General features: G+C 41.2%; 1 long non-coding RNA gene across 1 annotated transcript in view; it reads left to right on the top strand.

The window, feature by feature from the left end:
* LOC109303695 overlaps window positions 1-13951 on the top strand; it is a 25965-nt gene extending 12014 nt beyond the window's left edge. Inside the window, exons 2-3 of the long non-coding RNA XR_002099173.1 lie at window positions 7534-7536; window positions 13924-13951. This is a non-coding gene — a long non-coding RNA (uncharacterized LOC109303695). The remainder of the gene's footprint in view (window positions 1-7533; window positions 7537-13923) is intronic.
* Window positions 13952-14566: the final 615 nt, after the last annotated feature.

Below are 14566 nucleotides of genomic sequence, written 5' to 3' on the forward strand. Positions count from 1 at the left end.
TGTGGGGTGGGGGGGAGGAGGAGGTGGGAAGTGGAGAGTGGAGGATGTAGGAACTAAAACCCATGTAAAAGTGGCCCAAAATGTCATTTACATAGCTGATTCTAACTATGTAGTTGCCACCTATATGTAGAATTGGATTTGGATTCTTGTACTCTGAAATATTATATTGGAATTCCCAAGAAGAATATGTACTGTTATTCTTCATAGACCTTCAAGACAATCTGTAGCACATACCCACTGGAGTAAATAAAGACTTGTAGAAACATGGGTGTCTGCTTATGTGCTTGTGACTCCCATCTGCTGTTATAAATTAAACAATTCTAAAACTGATAAATAACTGGATGGGAAAGTACATGCCATTATGTGGTAATGCAAGATTCTGCATTTGCATCTTCTTCATGGATTGGGTGCTATGTGATAACATATTTTCACATGTTCAATGCATTTGAAAAAAAAAAATCTACCTGTAAGGAATTTGTAAACACAGGAAAAAGAGTTAAAATTATCAAGCAAAATATTCATCTGGTTGTAGAAGTGACTGATTTTCTAATATGATTTTGAAATTCAGAAATAAAATTAAGTAGTTTTCACTTATTTAGTGATCTCTTATGGAAATCAGTAATGAGGAATGATTATAAAATAATAAGGTGACATTTCTCACTACAACTGTATTTAAGTGAACATAATACTATTGTTTATTATAAGGTAGAGACTACAACAGTAACGGCTGGAATGCAAGAAACCGGTCTTAAGCAAGGAGAGGTATATTTCCTATATTTCTCTAATTCCTATTATATAAAATTAGGTATGCATAATTGCACCAGAATTTCCCTGGAAAAAATCTCTGCTACAATTTGTAGTATTTCATGCACCCACTATAATGTAGCTCTGCTTTTACCCTCCACTCCCCCTGGGTCTGCAAGAGGTATAACTGATCTGACAGTTATGCATGCATTGGGGGTGGGGGACACCCCACACATGCATATACATGAACACAGATGGTAAATTTTGTTTTAGAGGCAAGGTAAGAATTAGCAACTAAGTGGGTATTTTCACCTATGAAGTGTAGATACAAATAGTTTCACACATGTATGAGGAAAAGAACTGAAAAATTAAACCTGAAACATCCAGAAAAAATAATGTGAAAGCTAGAGAGATTGCAAGCAAGGAACATTTTCTTTAAAAATGCAGTCACATGGATGACAGAAAGCACATTCTAATTAAACTAGCTAATACATGCATTGTTTTTTAGTTTGTTTTTAGTGATTGAAGTTAAAAAAAATGAAAGAGCTTATAAAGAAGGAATAGTTAATGCGAGTGTATTAACAAGATGGAGAGGCTGAAAGGGATCTGAGGAAACCCATTTGTACATGGAAAAGTAGTAGTCAGTAACAGGCTTAATAGAAGCAAAACAGAAGAAAAGAGAGGTAAAAATCAAGGCTCAAATCTCTCAAAGTGAAGTGAGGTGTTTGGGTCCAAAACAGAAGCAAAGTTTTTACACTTGAAAAGGATAAATGCAGCAGTTCCTCATAGTGTTCACCCGGCAGAGAATTTTTAGAAAAGGTGGTTCAAGAAGGGTTTTTTCATTCTGAAACAGATACTTTGAGTACTGTTTCCAAAGAGACACATACATTACATCTGTGGCTCATTATGTAAAAGCAAAATATAAGCACATATTTGTACTGAAGCCTATTATGTAGTAGTTTATATTACAATATGCTGTTTAATATTATGAGTCATGGCCAGTAAGCTAACCTTGTTACACATAACAGTTTTTGATTTTAGCAAAAATGAACCAAATGAGATGCTATGCTCCGGCTGATGTGAGTTACCTTCATGAAGTGCAACAATTGAAAGGTATCAGTTTCCAAGAACCTGGCTTCATATACTTTCCCCCTGCAATTACTGAAGCAGGAACTCTTACCTGTCAATTTTTTGATATGTGAATGAAAGCTTTCAAAACAAAGTCTCTCTACTTAATTACAAACTACCCGGATTCAGAAGTCAAGGTCTTATCTGAAACAATAGGATCCTACTTTTCTACAGTAGCTCACAATAGAACACCTGGGATTCAAGTTGCAATCAAAATAGGCTTGCAGTTATTTATAAAAATAGTCTTAGAGTTAACAATGATAAATAGCTGTAGCAATTACAAAGTATTTACCAATAATAATGCAGTTGCTGTAGCGATTTTTATCTTACTGCAGCCTTTAACAAGCTTATATTTTTGTATTTCTAAGATTTCTTTATAACTAAAAATGTGATTTTTCTCTCTTTTGAGTCAATAATCTGAATTGTATCTTGTATATATCTGAGAGAATTCTAATTATGCAAAGAATAAATGTGTGTGTGTAATGCATCTGGGGAAGTAATGGTAAAAGAAAAGGGGACGTGGAATACTTTTATTTTGAAGAACCTCTTTAACAGTGAGTGTACAAATTTTTAATAGAGTTGTGGACTGCATGATTAAAAAAGAAAGGGAAGAGAAATAGCACTTACTGATATTTTCCTGAGGAATATGAAGAAAATATTTAGCTGGACCAGTTCAGACCTGATTAAACACATCTCAATTGCCTTAAGTGACATTGCATCCAATTAAATTCAATCAAAACTTGGCCTGTAGCAAGTGAGGTTGAATCAATGATGATCATAAAGGGAGATTTGAAAGTGAATTGAGAAAATTTGCAAGGTCTTTAATGCCCACTGACAGGTGCCTAACTATTATGTATACCTATGAAAATCTTTCCCAATGACTTAGAAAGAAATCCAGGATGAAAATGGAAAATGGAGTTCAGGTGATTTTCTTTAGATCCTTTTAGGTAATGAAAATAGAATAGAAAATGTACTATCTATAACGAAGTGAGAGATTAAGTAAGAAACTGCTGAAATTAAAACACTTACCGGTTAATAGCCCTGGATAACCAATTGCATAATAATCTTAAAGGACCCATTGAGAAACTTGCTAAGGAATAGTTCAGGAAATATAAATGGCATAGCCTTATGTCAGGTAAAATAAAGGATGGTTAACTCACATTTAATCAGCAAAGAAATGGAAGCTAATATACAATAACTGCCAGTTAGCACGGTTTCATGTATGGTAGGTCACGGATCAACGAGAGCCACTTCCACGTAGTGATCCCTGGTAATGTCTCTGACAGCCAAGAGCTGCCAAATTGACAAAAGACACCAAAGTACACAAAGATAAAGATATGGCCACTGTTTTTGTCATAGGACAGAAGAAGAAAATGGTAGGTACATGGACAGATCCAGGATTTTGTAAGGGGTGATTACACCACTGCTTCCAGTCTTCCCCCTGCCAAACTATGGTAGGCAGACCACACCTTGGGAGCAGCGACCAGGGGTACTGTTCACCCTGGAGCTATAAAAATCCAGACCTGTAATCCTATACAAAATGGAAAATGATTTGTTTGATAAGACCTACACAAGAGCAGATCCAGAGAGGATGCAGTGCCATGGTTGAACCCCTCCTTTCAGAGCACAAATGGGAGTAGGAGCCTGGGACTTGTATAAGTCCCCTGAAGCAGATAAGAATGCTCCCCGCCCCCCTGGATCTTCCTTTGCATGCTTAGCAGCACATCATCTCTGCTACCATTTCTCCACTCCCCTGCTTGCCAGTGCCACTCCCTCAACTCTCTCCAGCTGCCCTAAGCCACTCCTAACTCATTCCAGCTGGGCTGAATATGGAGTTAAGATCAGCCCAAGAGAGCAAAGTGGCAGCAGCAGATGGGTTTCCTCTCCCTGGCCAGGTGTTCCCTACTAGCAAGGGGCAGGCATAGGGAAGGGGAACTCACCCAGCACCACCACTGACCATGCATGGCATAGCAGTTTGTACAGCAACAGCTGTGAGCAGGGGAGGGGAAGTTAGGAGTGCCAAAAATGGTAGTGGGGGAGTTTCATATCTGTTTTAAGGACTTAAAATGCCCCAGCTGCAGCCCTCAGCTACTCTCTCCTCATTTTTTCCTGGGCTTCCTGCCCCAGATTTGCAGCTGCTCAATCATGTGCATGCATTCTGCAGCCTTCAGTTCCAAGCTTCAGTTGCTATATCTGTGTGCACAGCCTGCTGCAAATCCACATCCCAATGGTGCAAACACCCTGATTGGGTTTGCAAGCCCTAAGCAAACCCATCAGCACCTCTACAATACTATATAACAATAGTTTATACAAGTGTTAAGCGTACACAGTATTACTCATCATTTGTACACAATGCTGTCAGGTACTCTTTGTATATGTCAATTATTGATTCCAGAGTGAGTTTGACTTCATCTGTCTCTTTATTCAGTCTGAGCAGCTTTGTCTCAAAGGCATTGTATACCATGTAAAACAGTTAATGTTATTTCTACCAGGCTTGAAAATACAGAGGGCTGGATATGTTTATGACCTGGACTGAAAATTTGCATTAATTTCCCAATCCACGAATGATTCCACAGGAAATACTCCTATTCAGTTATACCAGTGTAAAAGTGGAAGGACTTACTGCTTGGAAGGTTTTAAAGCCAGTCGTTTGGATTTGGAAGGGTTTGACTCTTGATTCTTTAAGTGTTTGAGTTGGCAATGTTGCATTGCAGAATATTTTCTCTAATGTGGGATATCAACTGCTTTCCTCAAATAGGTGAATTATCAATGTAATATATATAATAGTATGTTGTTCTCAGAAGACCAAGGAGTTAAGCTATAGAATGATAACGCTTGTTTATTCAGAGAGCAGTACCTTGCCTACAGTTCATCTGTTCCCTCCTGCAATCCCTGGGCCAATGTAACAGTTTAAACATAATGCTCTTAAAGGTATCTGTGGTGGTACTGCTTCTGTCTGAAATCTTATTTTATCCCTTATTTCTTACATTGCCCAGCCTTGTGACTCCTGCATATATTCCGACTCTCGCCTTCCACATCTTGATTAATTTATATGTTATTAGTTGGGAAGCGTTACTTAAATTTCTTTTCCGCAGTTAGACAGTGGCAATCTATGTAGAGATTTATCTGGGTTATCAATTCACCTGTACCTCTCTTGATGATACTAAAAAATAATGTCATCAATGACATGAGTCTTATTTGAGTTATGCAGTTTTCTTTATTTTCTTTCTTTCTTTATTTTTACATCTACGAACAGCTCACAATCAGACATATCACAGTTATTTCCCACTGTATGCAACTCTTAATTTTTTACATTAGGAATATTTAATTAGATAAAGACTCAGATAACATATCATTTAGGGCAAAGCTAACTGAAAAGTTCAAATGCAACCAGGATACTTTTTATTTTTTTGTATATGTCATTTCCTTATATTTCCCTTTATCTCCAGGTGTGAACTGGTTTCACTAACTCCCTCAGAACACTCCCATTTTTTCTTTCTTTTTTCTTTTTTTTTAACAGTGAGGGAATAGCCATCAATCAGGCTCTTTCTCTCCTCAAAACCCCTAGAGCCCAACTGGCTCAGCTCAATGTCCAAACACAAAAAGAAACAAGTTTAACTTTTGCTCAGACCTGAAGGATTATCACTGTTTCCTCCTTCTCACAGCTTGGGCCAACGCTCCTTTTTTCTTCAGAGTATCTTTTTTTTTTTAAAAGATGAACTTACTTTCCCAGTGCCTTCCTAATAGCATTCGGTCAAGTCCTCTCTTCCACCCGGGTCAGGTTCCAGGGATTCTTCGCTCCCCACAGTCCTTTAGAGTTTTTTTTCTTCCCCGTAGTCTCTCCATGCTCTGAACTGCCCCTCCTGGGGGTTCTCTATCTTAAGGGAGCAGCTTCCTTGGAAGTGTCACTCTCCTGCTCTTGTTGTGTCTTTACTCCATTTGGTCTCTTTCCCTGTGATAAGTATTTTTTTATGATCAGTCCCTCGTCACAGTATCCACACATCTTTCCCATTTACATGCAACTTATCCCCATATAATACTAATATTGGAAGTTTAGTTCAACCCATAGTTAAAGCGCATTTTAACAGGTCTCTATTAATCTTTGTGTTGGCTTTTTAGTTCTAAGTAATCTCATTTTCTCTGCATTCTCAATCCTTATTGGTTCCATTCTTGTTTGGTTTCCTTGAGATGTCTCTACTTCAGTGTCATTTTCAATGTCCTCTGTCATTTCTTGTTGGTTTGATATTAGGTCTGTTTCCTTTGGTGAATCTCATGATGCTGCTTCTTTTCTCTCCTTTATGAGCTGCAAGTGTTGCCTGTTTCTTCTTAAAACCTGTCCTTCTGGTATGACTACTTTGTAGGATCTAGGAGCTACTTGATGGGAAACTAGGGCATTTTGTTTCAACTTTCTTCCATCTGAAATAAGAACCATATCTTTGTTGTGCAGTTGTGGCAACTCCCTGGAACCCCTGTCATAGTACCATTTTTGTTTGAGTTTCTTGAATTGTTTAAATGTTTTCACATCTTGCTTTTCATTTTGATGAGCATCAGTCATAAGAATTGGCTGCATGGCTTTGAGTTTCCTGTTAAACAGCATTTCTGTTGCAGTTAATCCATGTTTCGTTAGTGTTGTCCTGTAATTTAAAAGTGACAGGTAAACATTGGTGTGTGAATCTGTAGATTTTTTCAATAATTTCTTCACTATTTGTACTCCATTTTCTACTAAACCACTGGATTGTGGGTATTTAGGACTTGAAACTGGTGATGGAATCCATATTTTTTTGCAAACTCTTTAAATTCAAAACCATTGAATTGAGGTCCGTTGACTCTTCTCACAATTTGTGGAATCCCATATCTAGCAAAAGTCAGTTTGATGTGATTTATGATGACATGGTTTGTGGTTGTGATTTTGATCATTGCAGTTTCAGGATAGTGAGAATAATAATCCAGCACTAATGTGTATTTTTTCCTGCATGTGTGAATACAACAATATCCACTTAATACTCCGGAGCTATGGGCTCCTCCATGACCATCATGGGCTCTTTTCTTTGCACTGATCTGTACTTCAGGCATGTTTTGAAGGTCTTGATGGAATTATGATGGAACTCGATGGGACTATGGTTTATACTGACAATGATGTACTAGTTTGGGGAAATACTAATATAAATTTGGGGAATAAAATAGTTTGGGGAAATACTATAGAAGAACATGACTTGAGACTAAAAGAGGCACTGATAACATCTCACAGAGAAGATTTGAAACTGAACAAACAAAAATGCAAATTCAGGGTCAAATAAATAACTTATTGGGGGAAATAGCTCTCTGAGAAAGGGGTGCAAATTGATCCTGCAAGGGTTAAGGGCATTACAAACGTGCCACCACCTACAGATTAGGAAGGAGTGCAAAAATTACTGGGAATGATCAATTTTGTAGGGAAATATCTACCTAACTTAGCAGAGCAAACCAGACACCATAGATCACTCCTACAAAAAAATGCTCAGGGGACATGGGAACATGAAGCTGAATTTAAAAACTCGAAGGAAAGAATAATGAAAGTTCTGGTGCTAAAATACGATGACCCTAAGAGGCCGATTAAATTGTCAACAGGGCATTGGAGCAGCTTTGCTTCAAAAACACTGGGGTAGCTAGAAACCAGTACAGGCAGTCCTCAACTTAAGATGTTTGAAGTTACAACAAATGGCACTTACAATGTTTATAAATTGATACACTGTTTTGACTTTTTGACATCAGTTTTGTTTTTATGACACTTGATCTGATGTTACGCCACACCACAATAGCGAACAAGTTCATGGCATCACCCGTTTCTCTGGAGAACATCTGTCCAAACTCCCTTGGACACTTTCTTTAAGAAAGAAGATAAGACTCTAGAAAAACCTGCAGCCAAGACTCCTGAGAAGACTCCAGCCAAGAACCCTTTAAAAGTCCAACCAAGAGCCCATCAACAAGTCACCTCAACTCCAGCAAAATTGCCTCAGAGAAGTCCTTCCTAATCAATATGATTGCTATTTACAATATAAATATATTAATGTCACTATATTACTCAGCTATAATTGATAGAGTACAATATTCTGGGTTATTTTGGGTGAAAATAGGGTATTGGGCCTGGGTTCAGGAACCAATCCCCCATTTATAACATCGTTCCTATGGGAAAATTGGTTCTGAGTTACAATTTTTTGACTTAAGACACAGTTTTCTGGAAGCAATTATGTCATAAGTCCAAGGGCTGTCTGTAGCATGTGCATCCAGAGCACTCTCTACGTCAGAGTGTCTATATGCACAAATTGAGAATGAAAGTTTAGCTCTAGTATATGGCTCTAAGAAATTTCATATATTCATCTATGGGAAGTCAGTGATAGCTGAAACTGATCATAAAACTTTGATAACTATCACAAAGAAAGGGTTATCAGACATGCCACCCAGATTATAAAGACTTTTCTTTCAACTGCAAATGTATGATCTAGACATATGGTACATGCCAGGAAAACACCTACTTATTGCAGATACATTGTCCAGAGCATATGACACAACAGAAAATGACAGAATTCCAGATTCATAGTACATGTTAATATAATTAAAAGAATGATTCCTGTCTCAGATAAAATGTGGGCACTAATTGTAGAAGCTACTGCTCAGGACACCTCATTGCAAAAACTGATAACAGCTATTTGTGCTGGTTGGCCTGTAAAACATACCTAGCCCCTGCTCTCTGTTCAAGGAAGAGCTGTCAGCACTGGATGGCATTTTGATCAAAGGGTCATGACTTGTTCCAGCAGTGCTAAAGAAAGACATGTTAAACAGAATACATGAAGGGCAGCTAGGCACTGAAAAATGCAAAAGGAGAGTAAGGAATGCTTTATTTTGGCCCAACATAAATAATGACATAGAAGATCCAGTAAAGGCTTGTACAACATCTTTTATGGACACAGTCCAAAAGGAAGCCATAAAAGCAATACCTTCTAAAGGGTGTATGATCTAGTGCTTTTCTTTCCTAGAGGAACTAGGCAAAACCCTGAAGAGGCATCCCCAGTGGAGAAATATGACTTCTGGTTTAGGCTTCTATCACATTGCCAAAAACATCTTCCTTGGTGGGAATGGGAAAATGCTCCCTTTTGATGTATTTGTTCATTTGCTTAAGATCCAGATATAATCTCAAGGATCCATGTTTCTTTTCTGTTATGACTAGTGAATGTACCCAAGCAGATAGTTGCTCTACTTCTTCTATTATGTCCATGTTAACTAATCTAGCTAATTCCTTTTTCTGTTTCTCCCTTAATACAAGGGAAACATTTCTTGGAGCATGACTACAAAAACAACATTTTTTTTAAGATGATTGATTTCTAACCCTTCCTGGAAGTTGCTTGCAGGCCTAGTTCTCCCAGGCCTAGTTGTCTCTCAACTTTCAGCATGGCAGCACACAATACTGAAAGACTCTTACAAAAATAAACTCGAAGTGCCTCATTATATTCTTAAAATGTTTGCTCAGATTTCTTTTACTGCATCACTTAATATAGCTATTAAAAGAACAAAAATATAAACTAATAATTATTCACGAAACATTCCAAATTGCTACTGAATGCAAATACTATAAACCTATTTTTAGGAGCTTCACACTTTTTTTCTGTTATAATATGGTGCCATAGCCTGAATATTTCTGGAGGAAAAAAACCCCAAAAAACTTGTTGCAAAGTTACGATACATAACGTAGCTTAACTAAAACAGGATGGAATTTCAAATGTTGCTCTAGAAATCATACTTTTATATAATGCTAGTCAGTACAGAGTGGCTGTAAGGGAATATGAAGAGTTAGTGTAGTCAGATCCTTAGATGGATATTTTGCGTTGAGGATTAAACTCTTAACCCAGAACCGTCCTCCATTGCTTCATCATGATTCTCCTGTAACTAAATGATAGACAGCTAGCAGGCATCTATGTAATTCCATCCCAAAATATAGCTGCCACCAACAAGGGAGAATTTTACTTCAAATGAGTTTGGAGCACTAAACAAAAGGAAATGACATACTGAGCTATCAACTGTAGGCCTACAAGCTTTCTTATTTATCTTTACAGTAATATACCAATAGTTTTGACCTGATTTGGATAAGTGAAGTGACATTTAGGTCTTTGTTTTCTCTGTAGTTGTAAAGGCTGTCAAATTCGCTGAAAGCTTTGGCATCTAAGATGGTTCATTTTACTCTTGGGATAAAAGCTACATTGATGGGCGAGAGATGCCCACTTGACTTAAAGCAAGAGAAAATGCTAATTTCACAAGTTTCTGTAAGTAACTGTCTTTCTTTAAAACTTTTGGCCAATTTCATTATCATGACTTACACATTGGAAAGTTGAAGACATATCAGTTATAGAACCTTATGGAAGGAGTCTTTAAGATGGTATGGATTATCTGACTATAAGAGACAATGGGGATTAGAGTTAGTCCATCCAGCATGTAAAAAGGCACAAAAATGGAGATAAATATTAATAGAAATTGAGATGAAATGGCAATGTTGACGCTGTAAGAAACATGAAGAAACATAATCTATGATATAGTCTGGGGTGAATGTGAGAAAAACTTAGGAGGCAAAGATTTTATAATTGAAATTTTAAGAAGATCAGTATCAGAAAGAATTTTGAATATCCAGTAATCAGTAGCCCTGTGTGAACAGAGAACTATTCCATTCAGATTTGGATTCAGCTGATTCGGATGCCAGCAATTCGATTCGGAGCTCCAAATCAGTTTTCCGCTTCAATTTGGAGCCAATTAAAAAATTCGGCCATAGGGCATAATGGGGAATCAATGAAATATCTATAACTGTGTTGTTTTTTGTCTGATTTGGATGCAACTTGACGAGGTAGTAGCCCCTGGTGAGGCCACAAAGCCTGCCAAGTTTCAACAAGACAGGTGTAGGGGTTTCTGGGAAATTGCACCTAAGCTGCTGACAAGCAAAACTCATGTCGTGTGTCTGTTAAGCCGCAGTGGGGTGAACACTGCAGGGGTAGTATCCCCTGATAAGGCCACAAAACCTGCCAAGTCTCAAGAATACTTGAGAGTACTGCATCCAGTTTTGGGCTCCACAATTCAAAAAGGATGTGGAGAAGCTTGAGAGAGTGCAGAGGAGAGCCACGTGCATGATCAGAGGTCAGAAAAATAGACCTTATGAGGAGAGGCTGAGAGCCATGGGACTCTTCAGCCTACAAAAGCGAAGGCTCAGGGGTGGTCTGGTGCCTGCCTATAAGTTTATCAGGGGTGCTCGCCAGGATCTGGAGGAACGTCTGTTCACCAGAGCTCCCCAGGGGATGACAAGGTCAAACGGTCATAAACTCCTTCAGGACCATTTCAGGCTGGACATAACAAAGAACTTTTTTACAGTCCGAGCCCCCAGGGTCTGGAATAGACTGCCACCAGGAGTGGTTCAAACACCTACTTTGAACACCTTCAAGAGAAATTTGGATGTTTATCTTGCTGGTATCCTATGACCCCTGCTGACTTCCTGCCCCTGGGGTAGGGGACTGGTCTCGATGATCTTCTGAGGTCCCTTCTAGCCCTAATGTCTATGAAATCTATGAAACCTTTGAGACAGATGCAGGGGTTTCTGGGAAACTGCACCTTGAAGAAAAATCCATGTCATATGTGTGTATTATGCCACAGTGAGGTGAAAACTGCAGAAGTGGTAGCCCCTGATGAGGCCACAAAGTCTGCCAAGTTTCAAGGAGACAGATGAAGGGGTTTCTGGGAAACTGCACCTCAAGCTGCTAACAAGCAAAACTCATGACATAGGTGACACTGTGTGTGTGTTAAGGCACAGTGGGGTGAAAACCGCAGGCCTGCTAGGCTGTGCTGTGACTACGAAGCCTTCTAGATGTCAAGGAGATATGTGCAGGTGGAGTCTGACTTCTGGGGCCCTGCACCTCTGGCTGCTAACAGGCAAAACTCATGACATGAGTGCTTGTGTAACTGCCTCTCTCTTAGGGGGCAGTGGGGTGAAAAAAAACTACTGCAGGCCTGCCAGGCCCTGCTGCAGCCATGAAGCCTGCCAGATGTGTCTGTCTTAGGGCAAAGCAGGGTAAAAAACACTACTACACACCTTCCAGGCCCTCCTGCAGCCACAAAGCCTGCCAGCTGTCAAGGAGATAGGTGCGGGGGAGCCTGGGTTTTGGAGCCCTACAACTCTGGCTGCTAACAGGAAAAACTCATGACATGGGTGGGTGATACTGTGTGTGTGTTAAGGTGCGCCCTCACTGGCTCTGAGGCCTCTACACAACATGGTAGTGTGCCCCAGTGAGGTCTCCTCGTCCCCTACAGCCTCATCGTGGTCCACCACTTTACATGACAACAGGTAAAATAACTTAGTGATTCACTGAGTACTAGCAGTAGCACCAGAAGCATCTCAGGTAGTCAAACTGTCAGAAAGTCCTTCGTTCCTCTCAACTAGGACCTGCTTCTTCTCCAGCAAGTCTGTTAAGGTGTGCTGTCACTGTGCAAATCTGTGTGTGTATGTGTACATTTGTGTTCAGGTGCACCCTTCCTGGCTCTGGGGCCTCTGCACAACACAGCAGTGTGCCCCAGTAAGGTCTCCTCCTCCCCTACAGTCTCAGTCTGGTCCACCACTGTAAATGATGGCAAGTCAAAATAACTTAACTGGCTCAACACCAGTAGCATCAGCAGCAGCATCAAAGGTACCCAAACAGAACTGTCACAGAGCCTTTCTTTTTCCAAAGGAATTGACAGCAAGAAGTAAAGATGTTATGTTTTATTGGATATATGATCTTACTTGTGGGGTGTGATGGCTTATCTTATGTTTTTATGTCTATAAGTTTATTATGAAAAAAAGGAATACTTAAAAAAATATATCTTAGGAAGCTTTTGAGTTGAAAAACCCTTTGTCAGGCTGAGGAAGTACCTGCAGTTGGCGTGTCTCCTGGTCCTGGATGGAAGGAATAGTAAAGAAGCCAGAGGCTGGCCTGACATGCAATGCAGGCAAGAAAGCCAGTCAGTGAAAATGGAAATGGAGGCATCAGGGGGTTATGGGACAGGCTGGGGTGAAGGGGGATGTAGGAAGGAAAAAGGAAATTGGTACAGACAGAGCGAGGAGCGTGGCACTCGGTCCAACTGCAAGTGTATCATAGGGAACCCCAGCAGTGGGAGGTTCATCTTCAAGTATACCAGCTGCTCCACCAAAGCAGGGTCCAAGCAGGTGCAGTGTGTTGTTACAACATCCCCAGCAATGCTGAACACCCTATCGCTTGGAACACTGGTTGGTGGACAGGACAGGTGTTGCCAGGCAACTATGGCCAGATCCTGCCACACCTGGCTGCAGCTTGCCCAATAGGCTAAGAGGTCAGAGTCCAGTGGCTCCACACCCTCAGAAAGATAGGTAGCCATGAAAGCCCTAACACTACCTGCCCGAGGCTGCGATCTGGTGTGTTTGGATCCCAACATTGAAGCCATGCCCATGGCCCACATTGGCAGTGGCTGGTGTGAAGGAGATTGGCTGGGGCTGGTTCTGGGACTGCTGGCACGGGAAAGTGGATCTCCCTCTTCCACATCCCCTCACCTCTGCAATTCAGCCTCCCTGACTTTGTTGACCAGCACCTGCATTCAATGATGGAGGGTTTTGGTGCTAGCAGTGAGCATGCTCCCCTTCACCCTACAGTCACACATGCCTGCCAGCATGTGGACCGTACTGGACTGCAAGGGATCCAGCCATCTCCTGATGCCCTCCTTCAGCTGCCTCACCAGTGCCTGCATGTCTGGTGACAGCAGCCTGCCCCAGCCAGGAACACTGATCCCCTGGAACTTCTCCATTTGGCTCTAAAGTTCCCTCACTAGGGGGATCATCTGGCTAAGGAGGGGATCGCCAGCACTAAGGGTCTCAGTGGCCTCGAGGAAGGGCCACCAAGATTTGGGAGATGGTACCCCACTCAGCTCTGTTCAGGGGGCTGCTGATCCCAATCTCCCCAAGCAAGGCCATCTCATGGATGGTCTTCTGTTGCTCCACCAGCCTTTCAAGCATCATGTATGTGGAGTTCCACCGAGTCTCTACATCCTGCATGATTTTGTGCTGCAGGATGTTCAACTCTGCCTGTTTCTCCCACAACATCTTGCCCCCCTTGATGCTGCAGTGGAAGTAGCCTGCCACCTTTTTGCATTTTGAAATCACCTGGCTTGTAGCAGTAGTGGTGGTGGCACCATCACCGGCAGCTCTGTCCCCCTGCAAGGCATCCCTGACTATGAGGTGCATCCTGTGTGCCACACAGTGGATGCCAACAAAGTTGGCATCATGGGCAGCCTTCACCATATTGGCCTCTTTGACCATAAACCTGTGGGTGAGCTTGGCCTGTCCAATGAGCCAACCTTGCACCATGTGGTTCATGGCCCCCATGATCTCCCTTGCCATGTGGGACTCATCCAGCACCTCAGCTTGGAGGAGAGCCCACTGATGGCTTGACTGATTGCACCACTGCCCTGTGAGGGAGAGATAGGCATGTTCGCCACCCTGGCTGCTCCAGATGTCGGAGGTGAAGTGCAAGGCTACCTGTGGCCCTGCCTTGTGCAGCTCCTCCCTCAAGTACTCCCTGCATGACTCATACAGGAAGGGCACCACTGTCCTGCTAAAAGCGGTGCATGCGGGCACTTTGTAAGATGGGGCCAGAAGTGCCATGAGCCACCTGAACCCTGG

The sequence above is a fragment of the Gavialis gangeticus genome, unplaced genomic scaffold, assembly GCF_001723915.1.
Source record: "Gavialis gangeticus isolate Ggan-Ray unplaced genomic scaffold, GavGan_comp1, whole genome shotgun sequence".
NCBI lineage: Eukaryota > Metazoa > Chordata > Crocodylia > Gavialidae > Gavialis > Gavialis gangeticus.